At 39.6% G+C, this 10360-nt stretch overlaps 1 long non-coding RNA gene across 1 annotated transcript; it reads left to right on the top strand.

Annotated features, from left to right (window-relative positions):
• On the top strand, positions 1-1285 carry LOC110674490. Its single transcript, XR_002498910.1, has 3 exons — positions 1-478; positions 629-710; positions 786-1285. It is a non-coding gene; the product is annotated as an uncharacterized LOC110674490 (long non-coding RNA).
• Positions 1286-10360: the final 9075 nt, after the last annotated feature.

Genomic DNA, 10360 nt, shown 5'->3' with positions numbered 1-10360 from the left:
ACACTGAAATGAATGGTATCGTAATTCGAGCGATATCATAGCAGTAAAATTTACAATGGACAAATTTAGGAGAAATCACTATAAATTCAGTCAAATTAATTGGCATTCCATTACATTAAGTATGCACACGGTCATTTATGCATAGTAAATTTAAAAATGCAATGTTATAAAAAAGCTCACAAATGTTTTGACAGTTTACGGTTTAATCCACCATATTTGTTGTAAAAAATAGAACAAATCATTGTTTCTACAAATGAGTTGTCATTTCTACAGCATTAATAATGTAAAATTTACTAACTACGAAGTAAATTATTCCTATCGTGTTTGTTTACTGTTCACCATTTTATCTCTCATTTGCATCTCTAAAGTTGACGTGCGAGGAAAAAAATCAAGTTTCCATCCTAACCAGCATATTTTTAAGGATTCGGACTTAAGAAAATAATAAGCACAGATTGGAAAACTCAGAAAACCATTAATGGTAAGTCAGTACTTTATAGAAGCTGATTTTTCACTCATTTGTTTGCTGCAGTTTCGTCTTCAGATGGAACTGGGAACAAATCGTGTGAAGCTCAACGATTTTTCCTTCCATAATCCATTTGACGTTATTTTTTCATGAAACTTGGCGCAGTTTGCAATTCGATGGAGATTATGGCTGCAGATGCTTCTACCAAAATTATTGTCAGCTCTAACGGAGATCTATTATTCCGGTGGTAAGTTTACATTGATCCGCAAATTTAGTTTACTTGCCTGCTAACATAATTCTTCTATTTTTATACTACTTTCAGCGGCAAATAGATCGCTTTTACGGACCCAGTATTGCAGTATTCCACATAATATGGCTTGAAGGAAGTTCCTTTCCAATTTACCGATGTTTGGCAAATGTGAAACGGTCCCCAATACATGAATATAGTAGCTGTCAATACACCGTAGAATGTATATTTGATTAACGATACTATTATTTTTATGTAATGTTTTATCATCTTGTTAACGAAATAAAAATAGGTTGTTTAACTAATAAAACAAAGTACAAATTTTATTATAATATAATAACCAAGCAGCATTCATTTTAACACAGTGAAAATAATAAGTTTGTCTTGTATATTTCACTACTCAATAGTATATCGTTAGTGTAGACAACAACCTGGACAAAAATATGACATAATGGTAAAAACTACAATATATCTTCTTATTATAATCATGAGACCACTTCGGTTGAAAAACGTTGGTGCGAGTCTGTTAATTCCAACCTCTTTGGTAGTGATTTTCACTACAAAGCTGTTTTCAGTGTAGGTTCGTAGCCGACCCGTCGTTGGCGCGGGTATCCTTGGGACAGTAGGCTGCTATAATGCTGATTGGTCCGACTGGAGATTCCACCTCGACTCCAACAGCTTCGATGATCTTCGTCTTGAAGCTCGGCAGCAGGCGACAGTTGATGTTGGAGCGGAGGACAACCGCAACGCCCCCTCCCCCAGAGTTAGTCCGGTCGAGCCTCACGGTCCGGAAGTCGGGGATGTAAATGTTGAGTTCCGGTTTGAGGTGAGTCTCGGTGATGATGGCGATGTCAATCTGGCGGTCTTCAAGGAAGGCAGCCAACTCCCTAGTTTTGTTCCGGATGGAACAAGCATTCCAGTTCAGGATGCGGATGGCTTCAGGGTCCATATTTGTCCATGGAGCTTTGGACCGTGTCACACACGGCGCTGATTTGTTCGCGCTTGGAACGGCACGAAAGAAGCCGACCGAAGAGGCTGACGGCAAAGTCCGACATCATCTTCGTCGGGAAGAGGGTCCCGTCGTCCATCGGGTCGGTGGTTGGAGGGCGGCGCTCATAGTTGGTGTGAAGCTCAGAATCGTTGTTGGCAAGCGGGAGCACCACGAAGAACCTTGCATTCCATTCTGATATTACTATACTGCCCATAACTGCATATTTGTAACATTCGACAAAAGTAGGCATTGAGTAAATGGTGTACCAAGTGTGCATTTTACGGCAGTATGCGAGAAAACTAAAATTTCTAAAAATTACCAGAAACTCAAAAATGCTTATTTGAGGCTGATATTGTGTACAACGCATATCGCATACTAGAGGAATAGTCAGAAAATAATTGTGATAGAAATTTCATTGCTATTACAGTACAAGGCTCGTTTATAATTACAATGTGACTGTTTTGCGATTATAATTGCCAATGTTACAAAACAACTTGGTATTTTTTTCGAATTTTCTAGAACAATCTCACAGATTTCAGTAAGTTGATCGAAAGTATTTACCATTTGATGACTCCCCATGGTATTTACTCCAATTTGTCAGAAATGTCGAATGTGACTATTATGCAGTTATGGGCAGTATAGGAGTGAGGCGTCGAAGTTGTGCCATGCCTACTAGATCGTTTGATGTCCGATCCGATGTTACATTCTCGGAGTTCTTTCAACAGGCTTTTGATTGTCAACCATCATAACAGAGTTGGAAGACAAAATCTATGACAATGTTCATTCAGTACCACACATCCTCCCTCTTCTCAGGAAAAAAAAAAGTTTGAAGTGATGAGTTTTCACATCGTTTCCGTCATCACGAAAGCTTTCAGGAATTCAGGATGTATACTTCACATCGCTAAGAACTTCACCGATGTATACTGTTTCATATTTCAACTGTTCACTTGTACATGCGACTTTGAAACATTTTTCCGCTGTAGGATACCCACGTAATCAGAACGGCGTTGAAATTATTGATCGGTTGAATGTCGTTCCATACATTAGAAACGGCAAGCTAATTATATGAAATGACATATCTAAGATGAATTTTGGACAAAATATTGCTATTAATGAACTGACATATATGCGTTCAACAGAGTGGCATCAGTGTTTGACTTTCATCTTGTTGTACATTCAATCCACCGTACTTTCACGGAAATACTCACTCAAAGACTTGTTTGACTGTTGTTACGTGTTTTGATATAACATATCTACTAAGTTACTAGCCATCATTGGGCTTACATATCTTATTCTATAGATACAGTCGCGCATGCATGTGAACATCACTTTTATTAGGAATAAATTTGTGACCACTAGTCCCGATAGCAGGTGTACACCACCATTACTTAGAGCAAATATACGACCACCATTCGAGTTAACAACATCAATAGCAGTTACTATGAACAAGTATGCGACCACCAGTCGCGGTAGCAAGTGTACACCACCATTGCAAAGAACAAATATACGACCACTAGTCGAGCTTACAACATCAATAATACTTGCTAGGAACAAGTATACGACCACCAGTCGAGTTAATAACATCAATAGCAGTTACTATGAACAAGTATGCGACCACCAGTCGCGGTAGCAAGTGTACACCACCATTGCATAGAACAAATATACGACCACTAGTCGAGCATACAACATCAATAATACTTGCTAGGAACAAGTATACGACCACCAGTCGAGTTAACAACATCAATAGCAGTTACTATGAACAAGTATGCGACCACCAGTCGCGGTAGTAAGTATACACCACCATTGCTTAGAACAAATATGCGACCTCCAGTCGCGCTAGCAATATCAATAACATTGATTGCTAGGAACAAGTATGCGACCACCAGTCGAGTTAATAACATATTCATTGCAACCATCTGTCGCGTTAAAGACAACCAAATACCAAACCAAATGCAACCACCAATCGCGGCAATAATATTTTTTTAATTGCAACCACCAGTCACGTTAAGGAAATTGTTTTTTGCATTGCATACACCAATTGTGTTAAGGGCATTTTTTCATAGCAACCACCAGTCGCGTTAAGGATATTTTTTTCAAACATGTTATTATTTTTTTTAACATGGTATTTATCTATATAAATAAAAATGGAATGGTGTTTGTATGTCACGAAATGGCTTACGAACGGGTCAACGGATCTGAATAATTATCTCTCCGTTTTATTCGTCAAGGGTTCTGACGTGTTTGTGTGTATAAAAATCCCAATATATTCACCGGGAAAGTCGGAAAAACGAGAATGGACGGAACTGTCGTTTTGTATGGGACGATCCACAGCGTTTATCAACAGCCTACTTGATGGCAAGACGAAGTTTGCCGGGACCACTAGTTTAGAAATAATAATGAATTAAGTAGATTTGAATAGTTTGGATCTCACCGGTTATCGACACAAAATTCACAAATTTCACCAATTCAGTATGCTTCACACTTAACTTGTTCGTTAAACATTACGGGATACACAATGTACTGAAGCAAATAGGAAAGAAAACAATCATGTGCATTATAGGTCAAATTTGACCAAAACATCGATAATACTGAATTGATTAAAATTCGATTCGTCCTTTGTATCGATTTTATTCAAATCGATTCGATTTCCTCACTCGTAAGCAAATTTACAAGAACAACGACTCAAAATAAGATCAAATCCCTTGTATTAGGATTTCATGTTGTTTCAACATCAGAAAATCGATTAATTGGAACGAAAAATCTACTTTTGGAACACCAATTCAAAATCGCCCATGGTTAGGAATATTTGCACACACTTACATTCATTTTTCACTCTATTTTATTTTATTGAAATTATTTTGGTTTTATTTGAAAGCAGGAGAGATAAGATATAGAAATGTGTGTATCATCACAGAAGAAACGATGGAATGATCACATACAACCAAAGCGAAGTTTTATTATTTTTTGTATAGAAATTTGCACAGTTGATAAATGTTACGGGAGTTTTTTTTCGATTGAAATTACTAATTGATAAGTTATACAAATTGATTAATATTCATGAAAACCACTAATAACTTTAACACTTCACTTCTCTTTTGCAAAATCACATTATTTTACAAATTATACTTAATTATACGATATTTTTTATACACGTTTTGTACGGATATGTTCAATTGACTTCTGCAAAAAAAAATAGTTCAGTTCCTAACGTTATTCTTTTTTCCGTTCAACCTATGCAGAAAATAGGTCCCTGATAAAAGCAGAATGCGCACTTCATAACTTAGATGAATCAGCTCGAAATGATCATAATCTTTGAATCGGATAAAATAGATGAAACACTTTCTATTACATTCAAATATTTCCATCGAAGCAATCTGTTTGAATTCAAATGCAAAACAAAATATTCACTTCAAAGCCTGCATCGCGCAACTCAAATAGTTGAAGTGATGCTGGTGTTCAATAAGAGCAACAACAAGACAGAGAGAAACATTGCTGCTTCAGCGAGTAGTGAAGCGGCTAATGCATATTAATGTCATATTTCCTCTTCAATCAGTTTTCTATTATTCATAGAAAATACCACATTGCTGTTTACTTACAGATGCCTTTTTTCAGATTCAAACTTCACTCCACAATCACTCTGAATACATATTTTCCCAGGCGGTTTAAGAAGCACTCGACCCAAACACATTTCCTAGTGGACACTCCCGCTTGCTATCGAATCCAGGCTCTCCAGGAAAACGAAAATTTATTCAAAACTCCTGGCAGGATCGCCAAATGTGAAGCTCAGAATCGTTGTTGGCAAGCGGGAGCACCGCGAAGAACCTTGCATTCCATTCTGACATTACTATAGGAGTGAGGCGTCGAAGTTGTGCCATGCCTACTAGATCGTTTGATGTCCGATCCGATGTTACATTCTCGGAGTTCTTTCAACAGGCTTTTGATTGTCAACCATCATAACAGAGTTGGAAGACAAGATCTATGACAATGTTCATTCAGTACCACACAGTTGGCCCACCCTGGGGCAACCTGCGGGGCTGCGGTGGCGGCCGCGAATCGGTTTTGGACCGAAGGGCGTTGTCCAGTGGAAGCTGGCTGGCGCGGTGGTTGTCGAGGTGGTTGACGGTGCTGTTCCGTGGTGGCTGGGAGAAACGCTGTTCACGTCCGCGCTGGTTCTTGGAGGATGCCTTCCTGCGGATCTCCATAAATTCCGCACGCTTGGGGCAGCTTCGATCGTTAACCTCATGATTGGCGCCGCAGTTGGCACACTTTGGCTCTGTCTCCTCCATGGGCTGGCACATCGACGTCAGATGGGGACCGGTGCACTTTCCGCAGCGTGGGGCTATGTGGCAATTTCTTGTCCCGTGACCAGTGCTGTAAAACCAGGTCCGTCACACTCGGGCTCAGATTGGGTACCACTTCTAGTACTGCATTTGGTCCCTCGGTAGTGCAAAAGGTACCCAAGTTTGACAGATCGCAGTACACTTTGAACGGCATTCTAGATTACCTTATGAGCCATAAAATTTTGAGCAACTGCAAGGGACATGGGGGTCTTTAATTTGTCTTTGGTAAAACGGTGAACAGAGTCTGTTCATGCACACCAGAAAAATGCCACCGCATCGGTGGTTCATTTTGTGCGATTGCGTTCTTGCTTTCTTTGCTCACGATCGCCCGAACACATATACTGTAAAAGGCATCGCATCATTTTATTTTGACATGCAATCACGCAACCGATTCCCTGTGATATTTCTACAATAACACCACATATCGGTCAATTTTCTCAATACTGTCGTACATTAGTTCGTAATCTATCTATTATAATCATAATCCATCCAATTATTCACAAAAATAGCTATGAACGGAAAAAAGAACGGCTGTGAGCAGACTCTGCTCATCCAGCAATCACGCTCTTTTTACATTTGTTTTGTTCTGGTTCTCCGATGCAAGAATCTGTGATCAAATCGGTCGCTGTTGGTTCGTGAGCGTGTGAGCGTGGATCCTGCTTAATATTGGTTCATTTTGCGTAAACCAGGCCCATGGCACGAGACGACTTCTAGCGTAGTCAACATCTCCATGTGTTTACTCATTTTCGGGTAATTTGAATCGAGAGTGCAATCAGAATGCGAAGTTTTGTTTAATCTTTATGATCCATAATCGATCAAGAGTCGCAATCAAATCACTGATTGCTTGCTTGGAGGCTTGCAGGATGTCTTTTAATGTTTGCTCTCCTTCCAAAACCATCGAAATGTTGAATGTGCTTCAACTTTTTGGCCCATTATTAGCTGATTTAACAATATCAAAAATTGATAATCAAACCATAGCAAACAATTAAACAAAACAATGGTCTTTATTTTCACAGTTCTTACAACTGACAGTGGGCGATATTCACTTATCGCCCGGGACATCCTGGCTACGAAGAAAACTGTGTATCGATATATGGTTGTCATGGGCCTGGCGTAAACGGCATGATTCTTTCCACCACTGCCCGTGGCCGAACATCAAGCAGCTTGCGCACTGCGTGACGTCCTTCTTTTTGGGCCGATAGCGTTCCCACTCCACTACCGTTTGGAACAGGGCCCTTTTCTTCTGGAGGTCGGCCATGGTGATGGAGCCTTTCTCCAGGTGTACCAGGTAGAGGAGGTCCCGGTACTGTTTTCCCTCCACACGGTTGATGGGAAACACCTGGACCGGCTTCAGGTTCGCCGCCTTGAGCTCCTCCATTATCTCAGTGGGGGTGTACTTGGAGAGGCCATAGATGATGACCTTCAACGGTTTCGTTCCGGGGACGTCGTGCGTGTAGAAGGGGAGGTTCTTCAAACCCAGGTACTGTTTGACCCCGTTGTAGTCGGCGAACGAAGAGCAGATGATTTTCGTACCCGTCAAGCAATGCTTAACGTTTTAGACAGTTTTCCATATCTTCTTTCGGTCACAACCCCAATAAATATTTTCTATAACTATTAAAACATACATTAGCACATGTATTAAGCTTTTCGGTAATCCATCCAATCCGCATGGTTATCTAAAAATATCTAACAACAAAAACGTTATCGCGATATGAATATTTTTTTTGGTGGTAAAAAATGAAGCTTCTGGTAGAGGGGTTAAATTAATTAACTCATTACGCGTGGTAAAAGTGGATACATTATGGGTGAAATTATGAGGAAATCCACATGCTTGGCTCAGATTTGAAACCAGGACTCTTGTATGGTAGACGAGCGCTTTACCATCTAAACTACCGAGCCACTTGGTAAATCAATAACTCAGTTTCAAGAGTCCTGGGTTCAAATCCCAATCGAGCATGTGGATTTTTTTCATTATGTCACCCATAATTTATCCATCTTTACGAATCTATGACAAAAGGTCGAAAGGACAGAAGGTCGAAAGACAAAAGGTCGAAAGGATCAAAGATCGAAGAACAAAAAAGAAGGGACAAAACGTCGAAAATCTTTTTTCAAAGAAGGAAATATTTCCAAGCATGCAAATCACTTTCGACCTTTTGTCCTTTCGACCTTTTGTCTTTCGACCTTTTGTCCTTTCGACGTTTTGTTTTTCGACCTTTTGTCCATAAACCATCTTTACCACACGTAATGAGTTAATTAATTTATTAAAACATGTTGAAATAGTTCAAGCTGTCATGAGCAAACATGTTTCGCGCGAAGCATCGTAAGTTGTAATACATTACCTTTCGATATAAAATCATGTAATTCATTCGAGGAATTTAAGCGAAGCCTTCTTCACAGATTTGGCAACATGAATTAATGAGACTCAATAATACTTCATGAACTAGTTTGTAAGTTAACAGTTGTTATAAGTATTGAATTTGATTTGAGGTCAAACAAATAAATTTAAAAAATGTATAGGAATATTATTGTTCTCTTGCATTGTTTCATTAAAAAAATGTATTAAAGTACATATATGGAAGTGGCTTTTTCACTTGAGAACTGCTCAAAAATATTGTTAATATAAAATTCCGAAAAAATTTGAACTCATCAACTTTTTATAAAGCACATAACCACACTTCAAATTTGGCAAAAAAAATATACATCGTACTAAAGCGCTTCTTATTTCAAAGTTTCAGACAATTCGAGAAAAAAACAGAAAGACAGACGCGGACAGACCGAGAAAAACCCCCTCATGCAAAAAGTGAATCATGGAAGTGCCCAAGTAGCTCTACACCCTAGTTTGCGAGCAGGCGAAAACAGCTTAGTAACAGCAAATTTTGATATTTTGAGCTTGAGCTTGATTGGCCGCCCGTGGTTGCTATTCCGGTATCGCCAGATCAGCTGCACTTACACAAGGAACCAATCGAATGACTCCTTGGGACTAACAGACACCCTCAGTGTATAATTGCTGATTATCTTCTATTTTTAGGCAACTATTGCGCCTGCCACGTCAGAATGCTGACCAATGAGGGAAAGGGGGAGCAATTGATAATGCATTCAACTGGCGCCCACAGTAGACCGTATAAACCACTGCGTCAACACCAGTTCATACGGCAATGGACCAATGCGCGAGTTCATTATTTGACGTTTGAGCGGTGCCGTGTTATTTATGGTACCATGGCAACCAGTGAATTCGGCACCGCTCAAACGTCAAATTAGTGAACTCGTGCATTGATCCATAGGCCTATTCACATGACGTCTCAAATCAGCTGATCGGGAAGCACTTTGACAGTTCTTCTATGAAAATGACAGGCTCGTGTTAGCACCGGTCCTCCACCGATGTAAACAAATGCATAGACGGATCTGTCACATGAAAAGGCCTATGTATGGGGTAGAGGGAAAGGCATGGCAGAGAGATTTGCTCTTAGGTTAGCAGACTGCCTATGTATCAGGCATAAGGAAAGGCGTGTTACAATGATGATTGAGTGGAAGCGTAGGGAAACGGTTTCTTGTCCGTCTCTGGTTCTAGCGTTTGCTATGAACGGATAGGGTGTGAGTGTGATATATTGAGAGTGGAAGATAGAAGAAAGTGAAATATACAACTACAATATACAAGGAAAGGGACCCATGAAGCATATGAAGCAAAAGCGGTAGCCATTAGACCACCAACCCCGTCTTGACTTAGTAACAACAAATTTTGATATTTTGATATCTAGAACTAAAAATTATATCTCCAATTAATTCATGGAATACCATTGGAATATCATATTGAGTTTTTGATATAATCTATCCCTTAGCCGAGTGGTTAAAGTAGCAAAGTTATGCAGGTGTCTGGGTTCGATTCCCGGTCGGTACAGGATCTTTTCGTAAAGGAAATTTTCTTGATTTTACTGGGCGTAGAGCATCATCGTACCTGCCACACGATATACAAATGCGATTGGCAACTTTGACACAAAAAGCACACAGTTGATAACTGTGGACCCAAGTAATATTAGTAGTTGAACAACAGTTTATTCAGCTGAAGTATGTTTGAGAATGATTTTTCAACTCTTATTCAGTGAAATTTGTTATGGGAAAGTGTTCATTGAACACTAAGCTAAGAAACAAACTTTGCCCCAGTGAGGACGTAATGCCAAGAAGAAGATTAAACTCTAGCGATGTACATTTGATTTTTATAATCTGCTGATTCAGAAATAGCGTCTTCGTAGCAGCAGGCCTCGCATCAAGTGGCTTTTTGCAATTGAAATATCAGTTTTCGGATAAGTGACTTCAACACAGCA

The sequence above is a fragment of the Aedes aegypti genome, chromosome 1 (genome assembly GCF_002204515.2).
Source record: "Aedes aegypti strain LVP_AGWG chromosome 1, AaegL5.0 Primary Assembly, whole genome shotgun sequence".
Taxonomy (NCBI): Eukaryota; Metazoa; Arthropoda; class Insecta; order Diptera; family Culicidae; genus Aedes; species Aedes aegypti.
This window is presented reverse-complemented; position numbering and strand designations above follow the sequence as displayed.